Source organism: Carcharodon carcharias, chromosome 20 (genome assembly GCF_017639515.1).
Source record: "Carcharodon carcharias isolate sCarCar2 chromosome 20, sCarCar2.pri, whole genome shotgun sequence".
Taxonomy (NCBI): Eukaryota; Metazoa; Chordata; class Chondrichthyes; order Lamniformes; family Lamnidae; genus Carcharodon; species Carcharodon carcharias.
This window is the reverse complement of record NC_054486.1, coordinates 53,987,343-54,001,568: the sequence shown is the minus strand read 5'-3', so window position 1 is coordinate 54,001,568 and position 14,226 is coordinate 53,987,343.

The window sequence follows — 14,226 nt, the reverse complement described above, 5'->3', positions numbered from 1 at the left end:
TCACAGGAGGACGAGGTTGCAGGAGGCTCAGATGAGGACTTTGATGGGTTGAAATACAGGAGAAGACTGATTGCTGTGTACACCAAGATGCAGGTTACCAGACAGAAAATTATCACTGTCAAGGAAAAGGGAGGAGTCCAGCTCCCACTTGGCACAGAGTTCCCACAGAATCTTAGAGGGCATCCTACCTAGCATGGAAATGGCAGTCAACTCCATAACAGCACTTGCAGACCTGACCCTGATGCAAAGTCTGGTGGCCAATTCCATTGCAGCGCAAGCGGAAATGACCAAATGTCTCAATGCTGCAATGGAAGCTCAGACTGAGATCATGATTGATGCTTGGTGTCACGCATGTTCAGGCTTCAGCCATTATGCTGCAGATAGCAGTGCTCAAAGAGGCCTGCGGACTCTCACGGCAGTCCGGCAACCTGTTCTCCATTAGATTACAAGGATTGCTGAGGCACTGTCCTGCCTGTCGGAGTACCAATGGCTCCAGGTGTATGAACATGCTGACATCTCCCAGCATTCCAGTATTTGTGCACTGACACAGCCACTCCACCAGTGCCCTTATTGTTGCCTTTCAGCCAGCCAGCCCAGACCGCTGCTGCCTATGATGAGATGGTACATTCTGAAGTCAAATCCACAAGGCCCAAAGCCACTCGAGGTCATCCTACAGCCATCAGCAGTCTGCCCCAGTGAAATTCAACAGTCTTCCACTGGCTATACTGCAGCCACTGGGATAGCACAGTATAGGAGCGGTATGACAAAGGCATCTGTAAGATAGGCACTAAGGAATGCCCAAGGGTCAATTCTTCAGTTTTGCATATTTTATTGGAAATGTTGTTGGGCACAGTTTTTGTGAATGTTTTTATGTCGGTTGCTTTTATTTCACAACTTTGGCTAAGAGAAAAACGTGATGATATATAACAGATGGATTGAATGTGGGGAATTAGGCAACTGTGAAGTTGGGGTAACATCTTAGTGGAATTGCAGCCTCTGTATGCACTCACAGACAACTTGTCTAGAAGGTAGTGGTCCTGTACGCCTCCACCCCTCCTCCTCTTCTCCCTCCTCCTCCCCCCTCTGTCCTCCATTTCTAAGTCATGCTGCAGCCCACTGACTGCAACTACAGCCCTCACTACTTAAACATGCTTTCTTTTACATGCCAATCAACTCCTTTGACCTCCTTGTCAAGATTTAGCACCACTCCCTTAAAAATCGAAAAAGTTTGTAAAACTCCTCCAGTAACACAACACACAGTACTTCCATTAACTCTGCATCAGCAAAGCTAAGTCAAAAACACCCCACCTGGAAGTTGGATGCTTGGACCTTCAAATAATGCTTGTGGCAATTTTCCTGTGCAGCTGAATACATGCTTAAGAGAGAGTGTTAACTGGATCTGCATGATCCAAGATGGTGGATCAGACATGAAGTCAGTTTAAGTGGCTGTTCGGCATCATGATGTGCCCATTCTGAATGCTTCTGGAACATGCACTCTACGGGCTATGCCAGTGGTGGCCAAAAGCATTTAGCTGCCATTCTTTCACTTTGGGGCTTCCATAGCACCAAAGAGCTCAATTTTGTAACTAACATAGCAGTAAAATTGTGTTTCTGTGCGCAACTTGACAATGTGGGCAAATAGCAAAAATATGTTGTTCCAAAATTAATGTTTGAGAATATGTAAAGTTCATCAATATTTATATTGCATATAAGGAGTTAGTAAGGTTTATGAATGCCAAATGGAATTTTATCAATTCTCAGTGGCTCACTATAATTTTCTTATTTCAAAGACATTACCCATGACGGCAGTAGTTTGTTCTATGTTACCTTCAAATCTACTCTCTTGGTTTTAGATTAAGATATTAAGCGCCTGTTTTCATAGCCATTTAAATCATTGCATGACTGCCCCTGTTCAGGACTGAAGGCAACTCTGAGTTATTAGCTCGTAAAAATTATACAGTTTATATCAGCAGCTAGCTTATTGTAGGCTTGCGCCTGTTCATGTGATCAGACAAAAGCATCACTGAATGCATTTACTCATAGTCACCCTAATATTCAGAGCTGCAAAGGGACATTATTCTGATGATAATAAAATCTGAAGAGTGACAGGAGTTAAAATGTGTTTCTTGAAATGTTTTATTTTTGTAAAGTGCTTCTAGGAAATGCTGCAAGGAATAAAACAAAGGGCGCAATGGTATCACACATTTATTTTGTGTTTCTAAAAGCCCTTACTAAAAATTTTATAATAGCTCCTTTTCCAAACAAGCAACTTCCTCGGAACAGTTGTACAATACTTCACAATTGTATTTAAAACTTTAATACACATTTTATGACCAAGAAAGAACAAGTGAATCGCTGCCAGCTTTTATTAAATTACCATAAGCTTTTTACTGTTTAACATTTACAATAAAAGTTTTATGACAAAAGGAAATTACTGAAATATTAAAGTGAGCTTAAACATTTTTCTGCTGATTTTATGTTTAAGAAGGAGACAAACAATCAGCACAACTGAAACTTTCAATGAGCCACATAAAACCTGCAATATTCAGAAGACACATCCAGAATCTGTAAGTATTCTTTTCAATGCAAGAATGATGTTACAGCAAGATCTAATTATGGAGCATTTTTATCAACTTACTTTAGCTTTGATTCATCTTCTTTATATTTGTTCATGGGATGTGAATGTCACAGGCAGGCCAGCATTTATTACCCACCCCTAGTTGCCCTAGTTCAGAGGCCATTTAAGAGTCAACCATGTTGCTGTGGGTCTGGTGTCACATATAAGCCAGACCAGGTAAGGATGAAAGATTTCCTTCCCTAAAGGACATTAGTGAGCTAGATGGGTTTTTTTTTTTACAACAATTGACAATGGTTTCATAGTCATCATTAGACTTTTAATTTCAGATTTTTATTGAATTCAAATTCCACCATCTGCATGACATGATTCGAAACTGGGTCCCCAGAGCATTACCTCTAGATTACTAGTCCAGCGACAATACCACTACACCAGGGGGACAGTAGCATAGTGGTTGTGGGCATGGAAGGTGCTGTTGAAGGAGCCTTGGTTGAGTTGCTGCAGTGCATCTTGTAGATGGTATACATGCCACTGTGTGTTGGTGCTGGAGAGAGTGGATGTTTAAGGTGGTGGATGGGGCGCCAATCAAGTGGGCTGCTTTGTCCTAGATGTTGTTGAGCTTCTTGAGTGTTTTTGGAGCTGCATTCATCCAGGCAAGCAGAAGAAGGATATTCCATCATACCTCTGACTTGTGCCTTGTATGGTAGACGGGCTTGGGGAGTCAGCAGGTGAGTTACTCGTCACAGGATTCCTAGCCTCTGACCTGATCTTGTAGCCATGGTTGGTCCAGTTCAGTTTCTGGTCAATGATAATCCCCAGGATATTAATAGTGGGGGATTCAGTGATGGTAATGCCATTGAATGTCAAGGGGAGATGGTTAGATTCTCTCTTATTTGAATTGGTCATGGCCTGGCACTTATGTGGCATAAATGTTACTTACCATTTATCAGCCCAAGCCTGAATGTTGTCTAGGTCTCCAGACCCCAGACCCACAGGCAGGCCAGCATTTATTACCCACCCCTAGTTGCCCATTGAATCCTAGCTGCCCTCTGAAATTGCCTTGCAAGCCTGTAGTTGAATCAAAACCACTGTAGTAAAGTTGATTCAGAATAAAACCATCAGACCATCTAGCATTGACCTAGGCATTGGAAACAACAAAGCCAACCCTGCTCAATCATTTCTGCAAAGTCTTCCCTACTAACATCTGGGGAATTGTGCCATATTTGGCAGAGCTGTCTCACAGACTAGTTAGGCAACAGCCTGACATAGTCATACTCACCAAATAAACTATACAGCTAATGGCCCAGACTCCTCCATCACCATGATAAAAGCAAAATACTGCGGATGCTGAAAATCTGAAACAAAAAACAGAAAATGCTGGAAAAACTCAGCAGGTCTAACAGCATCTGTGGAGAGAAACAAAACAGAATTAACGTTCTGAGTCCTTATGACTCCTCTTCAGATACCCTCCACAGATGTAGGTAGATCTGCTGCGTTTTCCCAGCATTTTCTGTTTTCCTCCATCACCATCTCTGGGTGTGTCCTGTCCCACTGGCATACAGAATTGCAGAGGTACAGTTGGGATGGTGTGATTCTAAGAGTCTCATGTCATCAGATCAAACACAAGCAACATTCTTGCTTAGGACACCTATAGCCCTCACTCAGCTGATAAGTCAGAATTCCACCTTTATTATGAGACAGCCGATGATAAATGCTGAGCTGTTCAAATCCCAGAGGGAAACTTGAAACAACTGTCACAACTCATTTTCAATTTTTATAAATTTTGAGATGCATGCCTTGAATTCAGCAGTAATAAGACCACAAATGCTTATAGGCTTTTATAAAACTAGATTAAACATTCATGAATAAGATAAATGATTTTAATTTACATGCATAGATCTACAAATTACTACTTTGATATTTCTAAATCCCCTAATCAATCTAACTCCTAGTTACACTTTCGTTAAGGCAACAATAAGACACAGATTTTAAAAGGTCCAGGCCTGAGTAAATCAAATTCAAAGTGAGTTCTCTTCACTTCAGTCCCTGAACACAGCAGCTTGAGGCATAGATGCTGAAGGCTTTTCCACACACTTGTAAGATCTTAAAAATGCCTTCCCTTAGACTGCCCTTGCTCCTTCTTTATATATACCTTCCTCTTTGAATGCAAATTCCCATTATTTCACTATGTCTTTGGACTTTATTACCCTGATAATAAAACCCTCTCATAGCACTAAGTTTTACCTGTAATCTTTGAGAAAAATAAACACACTGTTTCTAAACTTCACCTGGCTGGTGACACATGTTACCCCTCCTTTGAAAACAATCTAGCCTGGTTTATTTCAAAATGCAAATGTTCCCTTGACAGTTGTTTCTAAACTTCCCCGTGTTTGTCTAATTAACATTTCAAACCTAATCTCTCTTCTTAGATCAAAACACCCAGACTGGCTGCCTGTAATTCAATTAAATCTCTGTCTAACTAACACACACACACACATGCACAGACACACGCACAGACACATATTGGTCTATTTTACAATAAATTCTAATAACATTATGAGAATTAGTATATCTTCTTCACATCCATGTTGAACACCATTTGGGATAAGCACTGAGGGTAGCAATATATATATACGTTGGGTGGGAGACTGCAATATCTGCCACCAACAGTGGCTTGGTAGCACCATTATTGACTGAAGGACTTGTCTGCCAAACTAAGCCTGTGGCAACTAGTGAGAAAACCATCAAGAGGGAGAATAAATAAATAGTTTACTAAATAGGCTGCTGGCAAGTAATATTTGTGCCACAAAAGTGCCAGGTAATAACCATTTCCAACAAAACAGAATCTAACTTTCTGTCCTTGACATTCAATGGCATTACTATCTTTGAATCCCCAACCATCAAAATCATTAGGGTTACCAGTGACTAGAAACTTAACTGAAACAGCCATATAAATACTGTGCCTACAAAATCAGGTCAGAGGCTGGGAATTCTGCTGTACGTAATTCACAATATTTAAGAAGCTCAACACCATGCAGGACAGAGTAAGCCACGTGATTGGCATCCCTTCCACTATGTTCACTATTCACTCCCTCCGCCACCGATGCACAATGGCAGCAATGTGTACCATCCACAAGATGTACTGTAGCAACTGGAGAAGGGTCCTTTGACAGCACCACACCCCCCCAAAACCTGTGACCTCTACTGCCTAGAAGGACAAGGGCAACAGACACAGTGGGCTGAATTTTCGGGAAGTTGAAGTGCGCTTCCGATCGGCGCCCCCAATTGGAGGCATGGCGCCATTTTACGTGGGCGGGCCATTTAAGGCCCGCCCAGCATGATGTCTGCACAGAAGTGCTATGCGCTCCCTGCATGGGCGAGGTGGGGGGGGGGAGATATCCCAAAATCGAGAGTGCGCTCTTTCATGCATGCACACAAAAGAGCACACCCATCTCACTGAGGCTAAGTGCAGCCTCGGGGAGATGGGATCAAAATGTTAAAAACCTAAAAATAGAAAAATACAATTTCCTTAACATTTCCCCTCATGTGACAATGTCACATGAGTTGGGACATGTCCATAATTTTCACAAAACCTTTATTAACATTTTTAAAAACCTATATGAAACCTCATCCCGCCTGTGGATGAGGTTTCATGTTTTTTCTGATTCCTTCTGGGGCCCCTGGCCTGCCCGCCAACCTTAAGGTTGGACAGACAGGTCCTTTAATTAATTAATTGACCCTGCCAATGGCCTCAATTGGCTAGTGACAGGTCGGCGGGGGTGCAGCTGATTTTGCTGCGCACCCACCTTCCTGAAAATTTAAGTGGAGCACAGTGACGTCGGGAGTTCCCCCTAACGTCACTGCGCATCATTTTACACGTTGGTGAGCGGGCCCCACCCCCGCTCACTGACGCATAAAATCCTGCCCATGGAAACACCAACCCCTGAAAGTTCACCTCCAAGTAAACACACCCTCCTGACTTGGAACTATATCACTATTCCTTCATTGTTGCTGGATCAAAATCTTGAAACTTTCTGCCTAAAATGTGGATGTACCTACATCACGTGGACTGCAGTGGTTCAAGAAGATGGCTCATCATCATCTACTCAAGGGCAATTAAGGATTGGCAACAAATATTGGCAATGCCAGTGATGGTTACATCCCAAGAACAAATATAAAATAAAATAATCAGTTGTCATTGAAAATTCTCTATGTTAATACCTGCTTATTGTCATTACCTCTAACAAACAGTTCATGAATATTTCAACCAAACCCCATTATTAGAAACTATGGAAACTGTCAAAGATATTGCTACCAAGATCATTTTCAGGTTTGAGCTCTTCAATTGTTCGGAAACCCAAAAATACTTAACCAAGTTGGGAGTTCATAGTTCCAGAACTACAATTCCCAGTGGGCCTTGGACTTCCTGTGCATATGCCAGCCAGAGAATGGCTGCACATGCACAGTTTGTTTCTTTTACATTCCTCAGACTGGGAACCGGTGCTGTGCACATTTGCAGAAGAAAAGTGAAAGTGAGAAACTGTAGGGTCAGGTGACCTGAAGAGGAGCACCATTAGAGAGAAGGTGTCCCAGGGAGCAGGACACAGGGAGGCGAAAAGGAGAAGGTCCCAAACAGAAGATGATCCAAACAAAGAAGAAAAATCCAAAGCAGGGAGTGGGGCATAAACAGGTCCCAGATAAAGAGATCAGAAATAGATCCTGTTAAACAAAGTTGAGAGAAGGGAGAGGAGCAATTGACTTCTAATTAAAGAGAGAGAGTTGTGGGGAGCAGGCTTGAAACAAAGTAGGCTCGAGAGAAGCCCAGAAGATCTGAGAGAACAGCTGAAGGTTAGTGACTCCGTGCTGCATCTGTAGGGGAGCAGTGGCGGTCTGCTTGGCACAGCCGACTATCTGAAAGTGTGCTTCGAAGGTGAAGCTTGAGTGTATTCAGAGATCCAGAGGAAAGGCATCTTGGAAGGTGAGATTGAACCCCTGGAGCTGGATCCTTGTTGAAGCCATCCAAGTAGGAGCAATGTTGGAAGAGAGAATTCCAATGTGAGATCTTCAAATGTGGAGATTGTGAACCCTCATGAGGAAGACAGAGCTTTAGTGAAACCAATGGTTCATGGTATGACAAGCATCTGGGTGGGTTGTTGAGAAATCCAGAGAATCTCCTTTGGTAACATCTGTCATTTACCTTGGAGTGTGGTGTGTCTGACCACAGTTCGCCAGTTGGTTCATGTGTACTGTTTGCTTACCCTGAATATTATAGAATAAGATAGATGTGATAACTTGTTTAATCTTTCTGAATTTGTACATGTCTATAAAGATATAGCTGGGGGTGAAGGAATGATGAATATTGGAATCATTTTCTTGTGTTGGTATTGAGATTTTTCCAACGTTTTTGTCTGGTGTAATATGGTTCATCTTTCTTGTTTAATAATTATTTTATTCATTTTGTTAAAAGTGCATCAGCAAATTCCTGTCAATTTGTTCAGTAACTTACCTCCATGGTTTCTAAGCACAAAACAAAAGTTAGGATCTATCAAGCCAAGTTTTACTTTGGGATCTGATTTGTCCAGTAGCAACATCAGCTGGGATTGTAACATTAATCAATTATGATTTTCCATTAGAACCATGGAAATGTAAATTTATATTATAAAACACTTGAAATAACTGAATGGAATTAATAGGGTTTGTATTTAACACAATTCAACAAAAGGGGTTCACTGTGCCATGACTTTCTGCAAGTGGTGGTCTCTGTGTGTTGACCTTCTGTAGGGTTCATAGTGCAATGAATATCTGCACTTGGAGTTTTCCATTAAGTAATTTTCAACAAAAGCAAAATACTGCAGATGCTGGAAATCTGAAATAAAACCAGAAAATTCTGATGGAAGTTCACAGACCTGAAACACTAACTCTGCTTCTTTCTCCTCAGGTGCTGGCAGAACTGCTGAGTATTTCCAGCATTTTCTGTTTTTAATTATTATTGATTTTCTACACTTGGTTCAGATGTCTGGTTTCCTCCAAATGGGCAATGTAATCAAAATCTTTCAACAACTGCAGCAGCTATTGCACAAATTAAATGACTTTCACAAACATAATTCTCTGAAGAGATCAATAAACACTAGAGTGAAGCTCTATTAATCACGTGCTGACTTTCAAATGTAATGTGTTAGCCTTGGCTCAGTGCTAACACACTTGCCTCTGAGTCAGAAGGTGGTAGGGTCAACTTCCACTCCAGAATTTTGATCACATAACCTAGGCTGACAAGTCTGTGTAGTATTGAGGGAATGCTGCTCTGTCAGAAGGCACATCTTTCAGATATTCCCTCTTAAATGAATGTAAATGATTACATGACAATATTTAATAGACAATCAGGGGAATTATCCTTCAACCAGTACCATTAGTAACCAGATAATCTTGCGATTGTCATACTGCGGTATATGGGCAGGATTTCCCGGTTGGCGTGTGGGGGTGAGACCTGCACACCGATGCGTAAAATGATGCGGGATGACATCAGGCAGAACTCCTGATGTCACCCCGTGTCATTTTCAGGTTGGTGGAGGCACAGCCAAATCAGCTGTGCGACTGCTGACCTGTCAACGGCCTATTGAGGCCATTTAAGAAGTAATTGCACTAGTTAAAGGACATGCCCGTCCAATCTTAAAGTTGGTGGGCAGGCTGGGAGCCCTGGCGGGCTTTAGAGAAAGCTTGAAACCTCATGTAGGTTTTTAAAAATGTATTAAAAGTTTGATTAAAAGTGACGGTCATGTCCCAACTTATGTGACAGTGTCACATGAGGGAACATGTCAGGGAAATTTTCTGTTTTTAACATTTTTGAATTTGGCGCCAATCTCCCTGAGGCAGCACTTAGCATGAAAGAGCGCACTCTCGGCTTAGGGAATCCCCCCCTGCCTGCATAGGGAGCGCATAGCGCTTCCGGGCGGATGTCATGCTGGGCAGGGCTTAATTGGCCCACCCACGTAAAATGGCAGCGCAGCCCCGATCGGGGGCCTTTTAATTGAGGGTGCCAATCGGAGGCGTGCCTGCACGTGCCCGGTTCTGAACTTCCCTCCCAAAGCGGGGGGAAAATTCTGCCCTATGTGAATTTTTATATTTTTTTAAAGTGACGATAAAAGGGACGTCTTTTAATGTAATGATTAATATTGCACAGACAGACACAAACTTTCCACAGCACAACAATGAAAAGTGATCCTGAGTAGCAAATAAGAATAATTTATGTTGTTGACTACAGTAAGTAAAAATTGCTGAATGTAAAAAGTAGAAAGCTCTGAAATAAGTACAAGGATATCATTTTGGCAGTTTCTGAGGTAGAACCATGAGCCTCATGGTATTTCATTATTTTAAACTATTGGCAGAATTTAATGCTTCACAGGTGGGCGTGCTCCCAACGCAATCGGGCATAAAATAGCATGAGAAGACGTTGGGCGAGGGTCCCGATATCATTCCACACTCATTCAATCTTCAGATCTGCACCTACCATCAATTAAAAGGCCAATTAAGATCATTAAGAACCCAACTGAACCCGCTTTTATGTTGCCCATGTGATTTTGTGCTCATCCCATGGGCAAAATGGGTGGGTGGGCAGCCCACATTTTGCGAAACCTCATCCAAGGGTGAGATAAAAAGGTTCAGCAGCATTGCCAGTGTGAGCAGTGAGGCATTTAGGAGTTAGTTTGCTGCTGGTTGCTTATTTGAACTTGGCAGCTTCATCTCTGTTCTGAGCTTTATTCTTAACGTTTCTAGGCTTCATTTCAGGACTCACTGGTGTCTCCAAGTCACCCAGAGGATTTTGACCATGTCCAGGTTTCATACTGCCTTCCGTTAGCCTGGTAATGGGGATTATGGTCTCTGCTGGAGCCACCCCCTCTGGAGGAGGAAGAGAGGGGCAGAAGGAAGAAGAAGCCACGTATCTCAATGCAGCTTCCTGGGGAGAGACCTGTGGGAGGAGGACCACAGGCACAAAGGACGCAAGGACAGCAGGTACTTCAAGGCAGAAGGGGCCACAGTAGACGCCACTATCCTGCTGCCAGGGTTTACAGGCAGCGATGCAGTTACCTCAATATGCCCGAGGTGCAATGCCAAAGGAATCCTCCACTCTCTAGGGCGAACGTGACCTCCATTAGTCAGATATTGGGCCTGAGATCACCTCCAACAGTATGGGTGGACACCCCACGCCAATGGTCCTGAAGGTCACAGTGGCCCTCAGCTTCTATGCCTCTGGCTCTTTCCAGGGCTCAGTGGGGGATCTTTGAGAAGTGTCCCAATCAGCTGTACACAGTTGCATCAAGCAGGTGACAGAAACTCTGTTCAGGCAGGTAATAACATTTATTCATTTCCATAGACGAGGCCAGCCAGGCAGAGTGAGCCAGGGGCTTTGCAGTGATTGCTGGATTCCCCCACATCCGGGGTGCAATCGACTGCACACATGTGGCCATCAAGGCACCAGTGGGTCAGTCGAGTGCCTTCATCAACAGGAAGGAATTCCATTCAATGAACGTCCAGATAGTTTCTGACCACAAGGCACAGAATCTGCAAGTCTATGCAAGGTACCCTGGCAGCTCCCATGTCCCATGACGCTTACATCCTGAGACATTCACAGGTGCTGAGGTTTATCAGTGCTCCAGGCCGACTGGATGGATGGCTGCTGGGCGACAAGGGCTATCCGTTGAGAAAGTGGCTTATGATGCCTCTCCACCACCCAGGAACAGAGGCAGAGCAGTGTTATAATAGGAGTCATGCCTCTACAAGGGCGGTGATAAGAGAACCACAGGTCATCTGACAATGTGCTTCCGATGACTGCACCATTCAAGGATAGCACTAAAATATCCTCCAGGGGAGGTGTCACTGGTAGTGGTTGCTTGCTGCACTTTCCACAGAATGACAGTGGCAAGGGGGGACCCACTGGAGGAAGAGAATCTTGACGCAGTTCCACAGGCCACAGAGGATGGATCCAATAGTGAGTCAGAAGAGAAGCATGGTGAGGGCATGGATGCAACTTCTGTATCCTTCAGGGAGGTAGGGACACTGGATATGCCTTGATCCTTCAGCTAGACTGCCAAAGATCTGCTTCCACCTCATGCCAGGGCTGCCATCTCCATCCCGGATGTCTGAAATGACCCTTTCATATGAACGCAAAGCCCACTCAGTGCCTGTGCAGTAAAGTTTAGAGCCAAGCCGTTCACATCTAGCATTACATATTGCACCCAAAAAGTAAAAAGGTGAAGCATACTCAGGCCATCAGGACAAAAACAAAATTTATGTCATTTTCACAATTTAAATTAACATAACCTTCTCTGATCTTCATTTCTAGACCAGTAAAGATAAACAAAACATTACAGAAGAGAAAGTCACCCGTGAACAGTCTCTCGTGCTCATGGTGCCTTAAACTTAGGATTGCAAGTGTTACGTCTTGGTGCCCCCACGTTGCTGGCAGACTCTGCTGTCTTGTTGGCCTTGATGACCTTGGCGGTCGTCCTCTGGCCAGTGGAACCTGTGCCAGCCCCGCTTGGGAGGGAGCGACTATCTCACCAGTCATCGCAGTCTCATCAGATGCCGCGGTCACTGGAAGAGGGACGGAGGAACCCACAGAGACGACACAGATCGTGCACTAACGTGAGGTCGCTCTGGACCTCCCTGCTCACCATTAATGGACGGGCACATGGCTGGGATATTGGGTGCCTCATCCATCTCCCTCACTTGCATGACCACCTGAGGTCAGTGCCTGTGAGAGAGCTTGCAGGTCTGAGTGCAACCCCAGGAACCCCTGATTCTGTCCTTGGAGATGTATCTCCATGAGAATTGCCACTATCTCAATGGAGGAGGCATTGCGCTTGGCTATGAGGGTTACCGCAAAGCTTATGCTCCACATGGACTTCTTCACAATAGAGGCCATGACACTCATACCCTCATGGATCTCCACCAGATCCTCCCACACATACCGCTGAACATCCAGTATCTGCCGCCTAATGGACCACTCCAGAAGCTCATCATCTGCCTTTGACTCAGCATCGTCCTGGTCCCCTGCAGTCCTCTGACTGCAAGCGCCTTGGGCACTCTTTGCCTCCGCCTGCTCCTCAAGCGAGTGTGAAGTGCCCTCGCCATTGTGCTCTGACATTCTAGCTGAAGTTCTAATGCCCACGAGGTGCTAGTATCTGAGCTGGTGCATGATTCAGAGAGTGGGTGTGATGCAGGTGCAGCTGAAGGCCAGCAGTCCTCTGGCGTCAGGCGTGGTTCTTCGGGTCCCCACAAATGAGTGGATGCTGGCAAATCTAAGGGAGAACAATGACATGTCATTAATTTAAGTCATCACACTGTTAGTGTGCATGCCAGGCACCCTGGTGAGACAATGGAGATCTACATCATGGTGCCATCATCTTTCAGTGATCAACGGGGACTCCAGTTTTGAGGCTCCCATTAATGACGAGACTACGCAAGAATATTTGCACCATTCGAAACTCTCACCTCTGTGCATTGCACTCTTATCTTCATCTGACACCCCAGCCTCTCTGCGGCTGGCTGACCAAGATACACGGTGCCTCTCCAGGCGTCCTGTTCATATCTAGAAAGGATTAGGAGGTTTGGGGGGGCCTCCACCTGTCTGTGACCTTTCAATGTTGTTATGGCTCTTGTTCTCCTGAAAGGACAGAGGAGCATTGTTTAGTCCACTCCCTACCTGCAGCACCATTGCAACCTGGCCAAGCCACCTGAGGAACATCTTGTAGGGCACATCCGAATTGTGGTCCTCGAGGCACAAAGCAGTCAGCCCAAGCTACCTAAGCTCACTCCCTTGGCCAACTCTGACATCATTGACAGTTGGCACTCAGACTCTAACACCCCTGAGCTCCATGGGGAGACAGCCACGCCTTAACACTTCAATTCACTGATCCTTGCCAACATGATACTCACTTTGTTGAACCTATTGCGGCACTGCACAATGTGTGCCACACAATGTCATGGCTGCTGACTTGCGCTGCCACCTCCTCCCAAGGTCCTTTTGTCAGGAAAGGGGGCCTCCTCCTTCCATCTCTGGAGACGAGGTTGTCCCTCCTGGCAGCCACCTCCACCAGGAGGACCACGAGCTATTCGTCTGAAAACCAGGGGGCTAAGTGCCTACCCGACCTGCCCTCCCACCTGGCATCTCCCGCCACACTTGAGGCCATAGCTTTGGCCTTCAGCATGCAGAAGATATGTTCTTCCCTGGCAGCCTTCAAGGAGCTGCCTGTGCCATTTTTGAACCTCCCATCGGGGTGCTATTGGACCCAGCGCCCGACAGGTCCCCACCCCCTCCCAGCCCTGCCCAACCATTGGGAAGATGCGTTTCACGCTGAGCGGGCCTTAATTGGCCAGCCAGCATGAAATCAGTCAGGGGCTGATCGTGGGCTGGGGCCTGTTCCCCAACTGGTTGCAGGCCTGCCAATCGCACGCACCCACCAAGGGTAGAATTCTGGCCTATGTACTGTAAACCAATATTGTGGCATTTTTAAGTTGTATCCCATGTACCTGAACAATATTTTGTTTTATACTAAATGTATTACTTGATAATCTGCTTTAACTTTATGTGGTCCCCTGACTTTTATTTTGTTGAACGTATAGGTCAGGATTTTTAAGCCTCAGTGGTAGAAGGG